Genomic DNA, 14,874 nt, shown 5'->3' with positions numbered 1-14,874 from the left:
TTTCATAAGAAAAGCGTTTTTTGATTTTCCAATAACTTTGGCGCCGTTTGATGAATCTTCACGAAACTTTCAGAACTAATTGTTCACTCAGGTCAGCTCCTGTCTTGAAAGTTTCAGGGGGCTTCATCAAGTGGGGGCGAGAAAAAGGGGGTCCCAGAATGTGTTTTCTCCATGTTAATTTCTATAGGAAATGGCTACAGCCTGAACTGCTGAACGAAATTACACCAGGACACAAGTGGATTACATCCTCCAAGCAGCAGTGAGCCAGGAGCCATGTTTGCAAAGTGGTGTTAAAAGGCGTGTGGCCTCGGACCACCTCTCTGCAATCCAGCTCTGTGGCGCTTACTGGAGGTACCTGGTGGGCTAGTTGGCCCCCAGGAACTCTCAGTATTCAAGGGGAATTAATTCCCCAACTAACAACGTGCCAGGGGGCGCATTTGCAGAGTGGTGGAAAAATGGCACGTGGACTGGTATGAGAAGTTAGCAATCCTGCTGTGTGGGACTTACTGGAGGTAATAGGAAGGGTAGTTGGCCCGCAAGGTTGATGTTGGGGGCTAACTAACCCTCCTGTTACCTCCAGTAAATTAGAATTAAAAACACCTTAAAAATTCACTGAACAAACCATATTATTTAGGGACGAATGTAAGAAACTGTCTCTATATATACTGCACCAAAGTGAGGTACAGTGTGTCTGGAGTCCAAGAGTCCCCAAAGGTAGGCAGAACCTTACTCTCTAATAGTGGTAGCTTGGTCGAGCAGTGCTTTTACGTTAATTTTTCTAACACAGTACTGATTGCCTAGAGCCAGCACTGGGACATTTCCTTAAAACAGTGGAGTAAATACGTTTTTGTTATTCGCAGGATTTGTAATAAATATCTTTAGTTTTCAAAACTCCACTCTTAGTCGTTTTTTTGGAGGGAAAATTGCCTATGTTATACTATGGAGGAAAAACAGGTTATCGGTTTGCAGGTAAGTAAACGACTGAGGAAGTTAAGGTTCTGGGGTTAGACTCATGGGTCCCCCAGGGTCAGTGATACACTGAGATTGCACCCTCAGCGTCACAAGGGCAGTCGGGTGCAGAGTGTTGAGGCCCAATGTTATCCTATGGAGGATAGGGTTCTCCGGTTGGTGGCTGCTTGCTAGAAGGCCACACCGCTGTGGGAGCAAAACTTGTAGGGTTTAGGTCAGGTCAAAGGGGGAAACAATTAGGCACAAAAAGTGCACCATCAGCAGCACTTGGGCGTCCGGGTGCATCGTGCTGATTTGAAGTCGGATGCCCTGTTGTTTTCCATGGTTAACCTCCAGTTTGAAGAAAAGCTGCAGACTCAAAGACGAGGATATTCCGGGTGCGACCACCACTTCAAGGGGTAAGTTAGGATATCTTGGCTTGGTTAGGCACTGTTGGCTGGGGCACACAAGGCCAGGGGTCGTCGGGTGCAGGGGTACCTTTTAGTGTCGGATTTTCTTACCCGCTCTGGTCGCGATAGGGGGTCCTCTGAATTGAGGCAGCAGACGTTGTTTGGAGGCTTGAGGCAGGTCAGGAGATGTCGGATCTTGTGTCAGGATTGCTGAGGTGACCTCCTCGGGTGCTATTTCACTCACGCATAGGCCGGGGTCGGAGGGTACAGAGTGTGCTGGATTCACGGTATCTGGCCGGAGCCAGAAGCTGCAGTTTGAACAAGTTCACTGGAGAGTCAGTCCTTAAAGTGAAGGCAGGTAGGTACTCCGGGGTTGTTGGGGTTGCTAGCTGCAGAACACGCCTGGATTTCGCAGGAGCAAGTTCAAGGGGAGGCTGGGCAGTATGGCTGGGGCCAAGTCAGTGGGCGTCATCCTCTTTTTAGCTCTGCACAAACCCTTTGGTCCTTCTTATCTTGTTTTCTTGTGGTTTCTTAATCTGAGGAAGCAAGGTAATGTTGTGATTCAGTTCGTTTACCTCGAACCGGAGTTTACCGTCTGAACCCCGTGTAACGAATCTGTAGCACCTATTGCCGATTCCCCCTGAAGAAGTGCAATCTATGCACGAAATGCATCGGGGATCACTTAACCTTCGGAGCTAAATTACCACTATGACTTTTTGATCCATGTTTTGAATCACAACATTACCATATGACGGAATATGATTGAAATGTTGAACTGTATCGTTACTATGGATAACATTCTTTTGAAGTAAACCAATGAACTACTATGACTACAGACATTCATTTTAAGGAGTGCTTATAACTCGAATCACGCACTTTTGTGCACATCAGAGTGCCCAGGAATTGTCCTTACTGGCTGTAAGGCTTTCTTTGTTCTTAGTTCTGTAGCACCTTTTGGACCCAGAAGGTGTCTTCCTGCGCACCTATTACCATTGGAGAGTATTTACCCCTGGATAATATTGTCTACCCCGGAGTGCAGTGGTCCACAAACTTTCACCGTTAGGTAAAGGGCAGGGACCAATGGGTCCCTTCCATGGGGTGGTTACACCCCCTATTCTGCCACTCTCCTGTGGGAGAGATGGCGGGGACTCAAAGTTGTGCTTCACCTCGCCTCCCCCACCTGAGGGGTGGGGCTGGCATATGCGATCACACTTCCCTTCCTTGCTTGTTTTTCCTGCCAGTTGCCCCACACAAAGTGGGGGGTAGAACCAGTGGAGATCTGTTGCTGAGAGCAGCAAATGGTATAGGGAGGCTCACAAAGGCGGCATGCCTTTGAAGCTTCTCCTTCATGAACCCTGCCCATCCTGGGGGAGGAGCCTTGGCACCTCATCCCAGGATGTGCATTGTTTCAGGCCCCCAAGAGGCTCTCAACCCAGGGGTCCAGAAACATGTCTGGTGGTAGCCACTCAGTTAGGTCACTAGTAGTTGGTCGAATTTCAGGGGGCATCTCCAAGATGCTCGCTGTTGTGCATTTTACATTAAATCCCACACTGGCATCAGTGTGGGTTTAATATGCTGAGAAGTTTTATACCAAACTTCCCAGTCTTCAGTGTAGCCATTATGGTGCTGTGGAGTTCGTAATGACAAACTCCCAGCACCATATAGTCTTAATGGCAGCACTGCACTTACAGTGCCCAGGGATGGACTTTGGCACTGTAGGGGTACAAGGCTAATGTACCTGTACCCTCGCCACCGGCATAGGGCACTCAACTAGAGGGGTGATTGATGTATGCCAGGGCAGTGGTTTGTGGACATGGCACACAGGGATGTGTGCCATGTCAACTCTTCACTTTGATCTGCACCAAGACAATCAGCCAGCAAAGGCAGTGTATGAGTGTCAGGGTAGAGTACCTCTAAGGGTGGCACAACATGTGCTGCAGCCCTTAGAGGCCTTCTCTGGTCACAGTGCCCAGGGTACCTATGGTATAATTTACATGGGGCTGACATGTGGCCAGAGATGCCAATTGGGTTTATTTTGGGGAAAGAACACAGGCCCTGGGTACCTGAATGGCAGGGACCCAGGGCACACCAACAAAAAGTGCATCAGTAGCCAGGCAAAAAGTGGGGAGGGGTTTACTGCAACAGAAACCCGTTATAGTTAGAAATTAGCATTTAAAAAACCTTAGAAATTCACTGAAAAAAACAAAGGTTTCAGGGATGTTATAGTTAAGAATTAGCATTTAAAAAACTTTAGACATTCACTGAAAAAACCATAGGTTTCAGGGACGTTATAGTTAGTTGGACATTTCACTCATATAAAACCAGAGAAATTTGGCTGTTATAGTTAGTAGAGCTAACTATAACTCGTTCCCCCACAGTGCACTGCTGATGACGTCACATATTACATCACTCATGACATGCTCAGTGACATCACTGATAACATCTCAAATGACATCGCTAATGACATCACTGATTACATCATCCACGTGATCATCTGATGCACTTCCTCACACACTAATAAAACCTTTAATACACCCACTCTAAAATACAGACTATCAGGGGACATGTCCAAGATGGCACCCGTGTGGTAGCAGAGTCACGGAGCTATGCCGCACCGGAGTAGCTTTTAGCGGTCCCTGGGTGAGTAGCAGCCCCCAGCTTACAGGAAAGCGGGCAGAAGGTCTGTGGAGCTGTTTCCTACACTCGGGAACCCCCATTGGTGTACCTGAGACCACCACTGACTGCTGTTTGTGACTTTTCAGCGGGCGAGGGGGACAAAATGGCGGCAGCTTAGGAGCCGGTTCTGCAGAGGCCTGGGACAGCGGTGGAAGTTGCGGAGCGAGCGGCGAGTCTACCCGGGACCAATCCGGCACACTGTGACCTTGAGTTTGGAGGACCGCGCAGAGCTTGCGGTGGTGCCCGGGACTGGCGGGGGCACTTTGATGTCCAGGCCCGGGAGCAGTGAGCAGTCCTCCCATAGAGGTGCCCTGAGTGCCCCGAATACCTTGCGAGGTGCCTACTGGGGATCGGAGTTCCTGGAAGCGCTTGGGGGCCAAAGTGGCTTCCCTCAATGTTTCTCCCCCAGCAGTTGTTTCAGCAGGAGAGACCGGCCCGCACGCACATGGACCCCGCAGCAGGTGGGAGCGGGTCACCCCGGGCGGAATCTGCAGCTGGGCTCCTGATAGCTGTGGATGGAAGGGCACGGCCCTAGGGGGTGATCCTGAAGCTGAAATTCCCAAATTGGTGGTGTGGCGCCAGCAGAGAAAACTCCCAACGGCGTGGGAGGTCCACTAGTGGGATTGGACGGAGGGCCCAGTGGAGACGTAGTTAGGCAGACCGGAGTACGGGATATAGCAACTGGTGTCTGCTTATATCATTTACCACATCTGGCCTGCGGCGGTCAATCTCATTGCTGGACTGTGGTGGGCGCCACTGTGCAATTGCTTGTTCTGGAATGTAAAAGGCCCACCTGAGACTGGGTGCAAATACTCTCCACGTGGCAAGCAAGCAGTGGTGGTTCCTGCATTTGGGCCCTCTGCATAGAGAGACTGCGCCCTCTTTGCTAGGGGACACCTGGCTATTGCTCTCCCAGTAGCACTCTCTGCACTGAACCCGGCTGGAATGGGACATTAGCGGTGCCTTCCCTGCCTCATCATGGCCTCCACGCGATCCAAGAAGGACACAGCTATTATTAAGGACCTCCTGAACAAAGGCGCTATCAAGAAGGTGGGGTCTATGGCGGTCCCTCAGGATTCTAGTGCAGCAAGCTCACCGGCCCGCCAAGAAGCTGACGGTGAGGCTCAATCACTAAAGGATTTATGGAGGCATATATTGGCACGCTACGGAGTGATATTGCAACCCTCGGAACACATATGGCCTCTGAAATCAAAGACTTGCGACGTGACCTGGGGAAGCTAGAGCAGAGGGTGGACTCGGTGCAACGCACCACAGATTCCAGGGAGGAGGAGATGGAGGAATGCCGCGGTGAGATTTTGGAACTCAAAGATCACAACGCAGACCTCAACCTACACCCGGAGGACCTGGAGAACAGGTCACGTAGGTCCAACATCTGCATCAAAGGGGTGCCTCTACAAGGAGACGCAAGGCACCTGGAGGACTTTGTTCTATGCCTTTTTCGTCATAATATGCCGGTCTTGGAAGGTAAAGAGCTTCTTCTGGACGGGACACATAGGGCGGGATGCCCCTCCACCTAGCAGGGAACGCCACAGGACATTCTGACGTTTCTCCATAACTACCCCCAGAAAGAGCTAATTATGGTGGTGGTAGAGGACCAGCAACATGTCCTCTTTGAGGGTCACAAGGTCCGTTTGTTCCAAGACCTGTCAGTCATAACACTTCAGCGGCGTAGAGATATGTGACCAGTGACGGCGTTCCTGAGGGACATATGAGTGAAATACAGGTGGGGCCACCCATTTCATCTCATCTTCGCATGGCAGGGGGAGACACGAGTGACACACATGCCCTCGGAGGCAGCAGACATTCTGGGGCTCGATCTGGATCAGGACTCCTCTTTGCCATGCACTAGCACCCAGTTGTCAATTGCGGACACCCAGAGGAGATGCGGCAACAGGAGTGCTCCCTTATCGCAGCATACAAAACCCACGAAAACTGAAAGCCTCAAGGAATGCTCAGAGTTAATATGGCAGCTTTCAGAACCCATCTCTGGAACATGATGACGACTAGTAGCATCCCGCTTGACACATAGCCTTATTAGAATGGGTTGGGTAGCTCCCCCCGGGGCAAATTAGTTCCATCCTCATTGGCCAGTTGTGGCAGGGGTGGTGGTTCTCCACTCTTCCACTCCTCTCCCGCGGACGACCAGTGACATGTACCCTCTCTAAACAATCGCAGGTGCTTTTGTTTCTTCTTTTTGTTCTTTTTGTAATGTTTCCTTAAAGTTTCTGTGCTTTCTTTTCCTTCCAGCAGATTCACTGTATAACCGAATTTGGGGTGGAGATGTGCGGGAGGATTCGGGAGCTCTTACGGCGATTTTGCATTTCATTGAATTATGGTGAAGGTATTTAGCTTGAATGTAACTCAACTTGCCAAGCCAAAAGAGTAGCAATCCTCAACCAACTTAGGTCAGCCTGCTGTGATATGTGTCTTCCACAAGAAATCCATCTGGTAAAACAGGATTGCCATAGAATGAGGTCAAGATGGTTTGATCACCAGTACTGGTCCCCAGGCCCAGGAAAGAAGGCAAGGGTTGCGATCCTTGTAGCCACACACTTCCAGGGGAGGGTTGTAGGGGTACAATCTGATATTCTGGGGAGGCTGTTATCTTTGAGGATGCTTTGGCTCAACATGCACTCACCGTAGCTTCCCTCTAGGCCCCCAGTGAAAGTCAGGAATCCTTTATTCGACAGACCCTAGGTGAGGTACTGGCATCCTCAGAGTCCAGCTTAGTAGTAGGGGTGACTTTAATTTAGTCATGAATGCGGCTATAGATAGGCTCCCTTAACGTTCAGGGTCCAAGGGGACACAGGGGGCCAGCTGGTTAGCAGAAGCGGGACTTATTGACATTTGGCGGGCATTGAATCCACGGTCGGGGTCCTACTTCTTCTCTCTGCGGCACACCAATCCCACGCTAGAATCGATTACTTCTTGACCTCGGCCTCTTTATGTCCATTAATAGTAGGGCCACGATCAATGTAGCAGCCATATCTGGCCATGCTCCGATCCAGTTAGATATTAGCCTTCCGACTACGCACCAGAGCAGCAAAATGTGGCGGCGGTTATTAACTTACGATGCTGCGGCAAAGGAGGTAGAGAAGGCCATTGTAGATTGACACACCAGACACTGTGATCACGACGGTTTGGGAAGCACTTAATGGGGTCGCTAGAGGGACGTACATTGCGATAGCGGACAGGCTTAATAGGGAGCGGGCCTCGAAGAGCACAGCACTTGAGGCCAGTGTTAAGGAGCTGGAGGAGGAATATAGGCATGTAGCCACACATAAAAATCGGCGACAATTGAATGTAGCGCGGAAACAACTGAAAGCGTTAGATATGGACATGGCTGTGTACGCCATGTTGGAAACACGGCAGAAGTGCTATGCTGGGGCAACAATGCAGGGAAATTGCTGCCGCATACGCTGAGGGCCCAGGCACATTCTAGGCATGTAGAGACAGTCATTGATAGCGGCAGACTCCCTCTCACGAGGGATGAAAATATAGCGGCGGAATTCAGCCGCTTTTATGCGCAACTGTACACTGGGGAAGACATTCCCCAGGCAGTTGCCCACCATATATTGAACAGGCTCCCATCACATAACTGCTAACCTTTCACGCTGAACAGTTAGAGATGGACATAACAGTTAGGGATGTGCTGGATGCGATGGGTCGCCTACAAGTAGAAAAAGCGCCGGGAAAAGACAGGTTTATCGCGGCCTTTTATAAACAATATGCATCTCCTTTGGCCCCCATTCTGACACGCCTCTATAACACCTTTAGTGACTCGGGGGAACTCTCTGATTCCATGCACATAGCAGTCATCACGGTGTTACCAAAACCTGGGAAAGACCCGTAATTGTGCACCTTTTACCGCTCTATTTCCCTCTTGAACGTCAACACCAACATTTTCACTGGGACCTTAGCAGGGCAATTGGGCAGGCATATGCCGGGCTTGATAGAGCCCAATCAGTCTGGCTTCATACCAGGTTGAACATGCAGCAATAACACAAGCAGCTTTTCCCTCTATTGAACAAGACTCGGCGCTCTTGGGTTCCGACGGTGTTTCTGTCCATCAACGCCGCAAAGGCCTTTGACTGTGTGCATTGGCCTTTTTTGCCCAGCGTGCTGGAGGCGGTGGGCTTCGGTTCCAGGTTTCGGAGATGGTTCGGGGTGGGCTACGCTGTACAGGTAAAAAACACTTTATCCCCAATTTTCCCAGTTGCGAGGGGGAAGCGCCAGGGCTGCCCTCTCTCCCCTCTTCTATTTGCACTCTGCATGGAGCCCCTGGCAGAATGCATCCATCGTCACCAACATATTGAGGGTGTTTAGGTGGGGGGGCCAATCTCTCAAAATAGCCCTGTACGCGGAAGATGTCTTATTCACTCTCACCAACACGTGTGGTACCCTACCTCCCCTCCTAGAGGAGCTGGCTTGGTTTGGACAGGTTTCTTGCGTTAAAGTAAACGCATCTAAAACAGAAGAAAGCGTGGGCGTAAAATCCGTTCTGCTCGCGGATTTTGCGGATTTTCGGCAAATTCGCAATCCGCGAACTCTCGCAAATTTGCCGAAAATTCGCAAATCCGCGCGAAGCGGATATTTTTTGCTTGGTCGCACTTGCCAAATAGAATACTATACAATTTTGCGGCGCGCAGCATTCACTTACCGTCATTGAGCGTTTGAAGAGTTGTTTTTCTCCATGTTTGCATGTGCTGCGCCATTTTGGATCTTGCTGCGGGATCCCGCGGGAGTTTGTCGACCGCGATTACGTAATCGCGGCTTGCCACCTTGCACAGCGAGAGTTTGGCAACGCGAGTACGTCATAAAGGCCCATGATCACGCATCGCGGGAGTAAACATTTGCGAACACGTAGATGCGGCGGGCAGCGCCAATCTCGCAATTGCGAGATTGCAAAATTTGCAATTTCGCACAAGAAATCCACCAGCAGTCAGCATAAACCTTGAAAATGATGATTTTTATCAGAATAACTCCTCAGGTTGACATTTGCCTGCACTTTTTGGGGGGGGGGGTGGGAGGAAGAAAGTGCCCCACAGTCTCCAACTTCCTGTTCCTGTCCAGCAGGCTCCTCCCAGTGCTTTCTTCATGTGCTGGTCACTTTGATTTGGATCTTGACCTGGAAGGATTACTTTTTGTGGATGCTGCTGGATATTTGGATTTGAGGCCTTTTTGACTTTCTTTGGATCACTTTTGGATTAGAAATTTCACAAGTAAGTTGATGTTGTTTGTTTGGGGCATTACAGTTGTTGCAACTACAATTTTGGAACTTTTTCAGAACATTAAATAAAATATATTGTGGGTAGCCACAGTATCCAGTAGGACCTGGGTTAGTTATGGGTGCATGATGCAACTGTTTTGTTGAAATTCAACATCATTTAGGGCATGGATGGCATTGGATTGTGGTGATTTTTGTGTGTTTTTCGATTTTTGGGGGTGTTGTTGGGGCCTTTTGCCCAGGGGTACTCACTCAGTGGTGCATGGGCCTAGTCTTTCTGTGGGGTGTCTTGAATGTAAACATCATGGAGGGCATGGATGGCATTGGATTGTAGTGATTATTGTGTGTTATTCGATTTTTTTGGCTGTTGGGGCCTTTTGCCCAGGGGTACTCACTCAGTGGTGCATGGGCCTAGTCTTTCTGTGGGGTGTCTTGAATGTAAAAATCATGGAGGGCATGGATGGCATTGGATTGTGGCGTTTTATGTGTGTTTTTCGATTTTTTTGGCTGTTGGGGCCTTTTGCCAGGGGTACTCACTCAGTGGTGCATGGGCCTAGTCTTTCTGTGGGGTGTCTTGAATGTAAACATCATGGAGGGCATGGATGGCATTGGATTGTGGTGATTTTTGTGTGTTTTTCAATTTTTTTGGCTGTTGGAGCCTTTTACCCAGGGGTACTCACTCAGTGGTGCATGGGCCTAGTCTTTCTGTGGGGTGTCTTGAATGTAAAAATCATCGAGGGCATGGATGGCATTGGATTGTGGTGATTTTTGTGTGTTTTTCGATTTTTGGGGGTGTTGATGGGGCATGGCCATGTGGGTGGGGGCCATTTTGAGGCCTGGTCCAGGGCCATGTGGTGGGGGTGAAGGGGCCCTTTTGAATCCAGGCAGTGTGCTTTGTGCCATAGGCCTGCATCCAATGTGCCTTGCTTTCATCCATTATGCCCAGGGGTACTCACTCAGTGGTGCATGGGCCTAGTCTTTCTGTGTGGTTTCTTTAATGTAAGCATCATGGAGGGCATGGATGGCATTGGATTGTGGTGATTTGTGTATGTTTTTCGATTTTTGGGGGTGTTGATGGGGCATGGCCATGTGGGTGGGGGCCATTTTGAGGCCTGGTCCAGGGCCATGTGGTGGGGGTGAAGGGGCCATTTTGAATCCAGGCAGTGTGCTTTGTGCCATAGGCCTGCATCAAATGTGCCTTGCTTTCATCCATTATGCCCAGGGGTACTCACTCAGTGGTGCATGGGCCTAGTCTTTCTGTGTGGTTTCTTTAATGTAAGCATCATGGAGGGCATGGATGGCATTGGATTGTGGTGATTTTTTAGTGTTTTTTGATTTTTGGGGGTGTTGTTGGGGCCTTTTGCCCAGGGGTACTCACCCAGTGGTGCATGGGCCTAGTCTTTCTGTGGGGTGTCTTGAATGTAAACATCATGGAGGGCATGGATGGCATTGGATTGTGGTGATTTTTGTGTGTTTTTCGTTCGATTTTTGGGGGTGTTGATGGGGCATGGCCATGTGGGTGGGGGCCGTTTCGAGGCCTTGTCCAGGGCCATGTGGTGGGGGTGAAGGGGCCATTTTGAATCCAGGCAGTGTGCTTCGTGCCATAGGCCTGCATCAAATGTGCCTTGCTTTCATCTATTATGCCCAGGGGTACTCACTCAGTGGTGCGTGGGCCTAGTCTTTCTGTGTGGTTTCTTTAATGTAAGCATCATGGAGGGCATGGATGGCATTGGATTGTGGTGATTTTTGAGTGTTTTTCGATTTTTGGGGGTGTTGTTGGGGCATTTTGCCCAGGGGTACTCACTCAGTGGTGCATGGGCCTAGTCTTTCTGTGGGGTGTCTTGAATGTAAACATCATGGAGGGCATGGATGGCATTGGATTGTGGTGATTTTATGTGAGTTTTTCGATTTTTGGGGGTGTGGATGGGGCATGGCCATGTGGGTGGGGGCCATTTTGAGGCCTGGTCCAGGCAGGGCTTAGCCATGTGGGTGGGGGTCTAGGGGCAATGTTGAAGCCAGGCAGTGTGCTTTGTTGTGTCATAGGCCTGCACCCAGTCTGCCATGTTTTCATCCATTATGCCCAGGGGTACTCTGTCAGTGGTGCATTTTATTGGTCTTTCCATTTTGGGGGTTGGGTATAATAAAAATGCTTACTTGCAAACTATTAATTGAAGCGCTACATATGCAACATTTATTTAACTGATGTTCCTCTGGCTTCATTTGCTTTTAGGTGCAGAAAGACGAATCATCAGCCTCATCGTTCCTCATCAGTGCCAGGAAGAAGTCCTGCTGCGGTGTGTGCAGCACAACGTCACGTGTGGCCACAGACAACTCTGCAACTTGTGCAACTGCGGCCTGCTGTTCTGACATCTGAAGAAGATGGCCCCAAAAAAAGTTGCCCGTAGCTCTTCTAGCAAGAAAGTTGCCAGTAAGGAGCAGAAGAAGCAACTGGCGCCACTTACCAAGGAGACTGGTGTGACGACCGTCACATTTTTTGGGGAAAAAAAAGTACACCTGCAGCAGCAGCGGGGTCTGCTGGGGACCAAGTTGGGAGCAGCACCTCCACTCCATTGGGCTCAGTGCCACCACCACCACGCCAACTTAGGTCCAAGCCCTTGAGTGCTGCAGAGGCAGCTAGTATAGTTGTTCAATCACCATCGACCAGTGATGTTGGCTCATCGCAAGAAAGTAGCAGCATCCCTCAATCAGCACAGGTTGTTGTAACTCATCTGACGAGTGTTCAACAACCACAGCCGCAACAACAACCACATGTGCAAGTACAAGCCAAGTACATGTGGAAGGAGAGGCGGTGCAAGGGGAGGAGCAAGCAGAGGTGCATGGAGCGGCACAAGTGCCCACAATAGTTGTTCCTCCCGAAGTAGGGGCACATCAGGAAATCGACATTCAAGCCGAGGTATCACATGAGGAAGCCACTCCTCCTGATGATTCATTGTCTTCCAGATCCCCAGCAAGGAAATGATCAAGGATGGTGTCTACTTCTTCTTCAAGCCCCCTTCCTTCTGATGATATGGATGAAACTTGGGAAACACCAAGGCCGTCTGAGAGTGAGGCACACCATGATCTGACAAAGGTAGCTAAGGGTAAAAGGAAGGTCCCCGAAAGTCTCAGAGTTATGGAGTGTGATGATGACGCTGAACAAGAAGGGGCGTATACTCCTGCTGAAGAAGACTCTCACGACGACGACGCAGTCATCATAGGCGTCACTCCAGCCTCAGCGGGCATGCAGCACACAGACATTTTAACCCTAGCCCGAAATGCTGCTGAGCGTGATGATGATGATGGCGACGTGGGAATGGGACCACCACGAATGCAATTCACTAGTACACCACCACCACCACCTACAGCTTCCATATTTTCTCGCCAGAAGGGACCTCCATCCACCTCAACCTCCATTTCCTCAATTAGTGGTGCTGTAAGTGCACAACGTACTAAATTTCGGCAACACACATCCTACAGTTCATCTGGCATTAGCAGCATTCCCAGTATCACCTCCTCCGCCCCCCACAGACATTTGAAGTCCGCAGTTTGGGACTTCTTTAGTGTTAGCCCAACAAGGGAAAACATAGCCATTTGTACCATTTGTAAGGTTCGAGTTAGTCGTGGTAAGCTTGGTACCACCTATGGCCAGAGAGGTCATCTTGAGAGACAGCACAATGTCAAATGGCATGCGCACCTAAGGGAGATCAAGGATGCCCGAATTGCAAGTCAACAAATTGTATCCGTTGATGTTTCATCTGCTGATGACGAGGAGGAAGAAGAAGCATCAAACATTTCTTCAGTTACACCCAGTACCCATGTCAGCAGCACACCCCCTGCAAGATATATGAGCCACACTAAGAGTGTGGGAGAGAGTGAGACACCAATGCGAAAAAGTTCATCACGGAACGTAACTGGGTCGCAGAAGTCATCATCATCCCGTAAAATGGCCCAGCCCACCATTAGAAGCATGTTGTTTTCAGAAGCGCCATATGAACGCAACCACCCAATGGCGCGTCTGTATAACACTAAGCTGGCTAAAATGCTAGCGCTGGACCTTCTCCCTTTTTCTTTTGTGGAAGGGGTGGGTTTTCTTGAAATGGTGGCAACGCTCTGCCCTAAATGGAAGGTTCCTAGCCGGTTCTATTTTGCCAGAGTTGCGGTTCCAGCACTACATAAAGAAGTGCTGGAGGTGATTGAGGCAGCTTTGCAGAAGAGTGATGTTCACACTATACATCTGACAACAGACATGTGGACCAGTTGCGCAGCCACTGATTACATGTGCATCACTGCACACTGGGTCTCTTTTTCAGGGGTTAAAGTAAAGATAAACGCAGGTGTTGACGAGGACAAAGTTTATAAAGCTGCTCAGAAACATGCAACAATAGCCATGTTTGCCATGGAGAAAAGTCATACAGGAGAAAACATTTTGCATGAGTTTAACACAAAGGTCTTTGAATGGCTGTCCCCAAGAAAACGCATGATTGGTTATGTTTCCACGGATAATGGCGCCAATGTAGTTAAGTCCATGGATATGGGTAACTATTTCAGAGTGCCGTGTCTGGCGCACTGTATAAACCTGGTTGTTAAAAAATTCTTGAGTGAAGAAAGTCCAGTCTCCGAGTTACTGACCACCTGCCGAAGAATGTGCACACATTTCAACCATTCTTTTAAGGCCCGGAAGCAGCTGAGGTGCCTGCAACATGAACGTAAATTGCCAGTGAAAGCACTCATCCAGGAGGTGGCAACACGCTGGAACTCAACCTTCTACATGCTTGAGCGTCTGTATGAGCAGTATGCGGTAGTCGATCAGTATTTCTTTAAACAGGGTACACCTATGATGGACATGAGGATACAGGTGGAGCAATGGGACCTAGTTAAAAGCCTGACAGACATGCTTCGTCCTTTTGAGGTCTTCACGCGTGCAGTCAGCAGGGAGGACTGTAATTTGGGAAAAGCTATCCCATTGTTGAGCATGCTAGAGCACCGACTGAAGGCGGTGTGTTCTAAGTTTGAAAAAGATGGAAAGGAAGAAGCATGTGAGTTGGCGGAGAAGTTATTACACTGCCTACTTAGCGATGATCGTCTTGAAATTATCAACACAGAACACCATTACATTTGTGCTACTATTCTGGATCCACGGTACAAAAAGTCAGTGGCAGGCAGAGTATTCTTTCCTTTTGATGACGCAGATGTTACAAAGTACAAACATTGGCTAGCTGTGTCAGCCACTCGGTTTGAAAGAGAACGGCAGGAAATTGAAGGAAAAGGCAGTACATCAGCATCAGCAGGCCGTCCGCAGTCAAAAAAATCCACTTCTGCATTTGTGGCTGTGGCAGAAGTGAGTGATTTTCCCTCTCAGCCGTTAACGATATCAGCAACCATATCATCTGCACCAGACACAACAGTAATATTGTGTGATGAAGAGGATTGGCTAACTCAGCTTGGGTTTGCATTTGAAATGGTCCCAGAAAAAAGTAAGCAAAGTGGAGGAACCCTGGAGAACCTTGAGTCGATGGTGCAGGCCTATCTGAATGACTCAACAGAGGTCCATCTTTCTCATGACCCATTGGCATATTGGCATGGGAAAACAGT

The 14,874-nt window shown here is 49.3% G+C and overlaps 1 protein-coding gene across 3 annotated transcripts in view; it reads left to right on the top strand.

Moving 5' to 3' along the window:
- The window catches only part of LOC144826527 (stimulated by retinoic acid gene 6 protein-like), a 564,429-nt gene that overhangs the window by 278,107 nt on the left and 271,448 nt on the right, over window positions 1–14,874 (top strand). The window lies entirely within an intron of this gene.

Source organism: Lissotriton helveticus, chromosome 3_2 (assembly GCF_964261635.1).
Source record: "Lissotriton helveticus chromosome 3_2, aLisHel1.1, whole genome shotgun sequence".
Lineage (NCBI taxonomy): Eukaryota > Metazoa > Chordata > Amphibia > Caudata > Salamandridae > Lissotriton > Lissotriton helveticus.
This window is presented reverse-complemented; position numbering and strand designations above follow the sequence as displayed.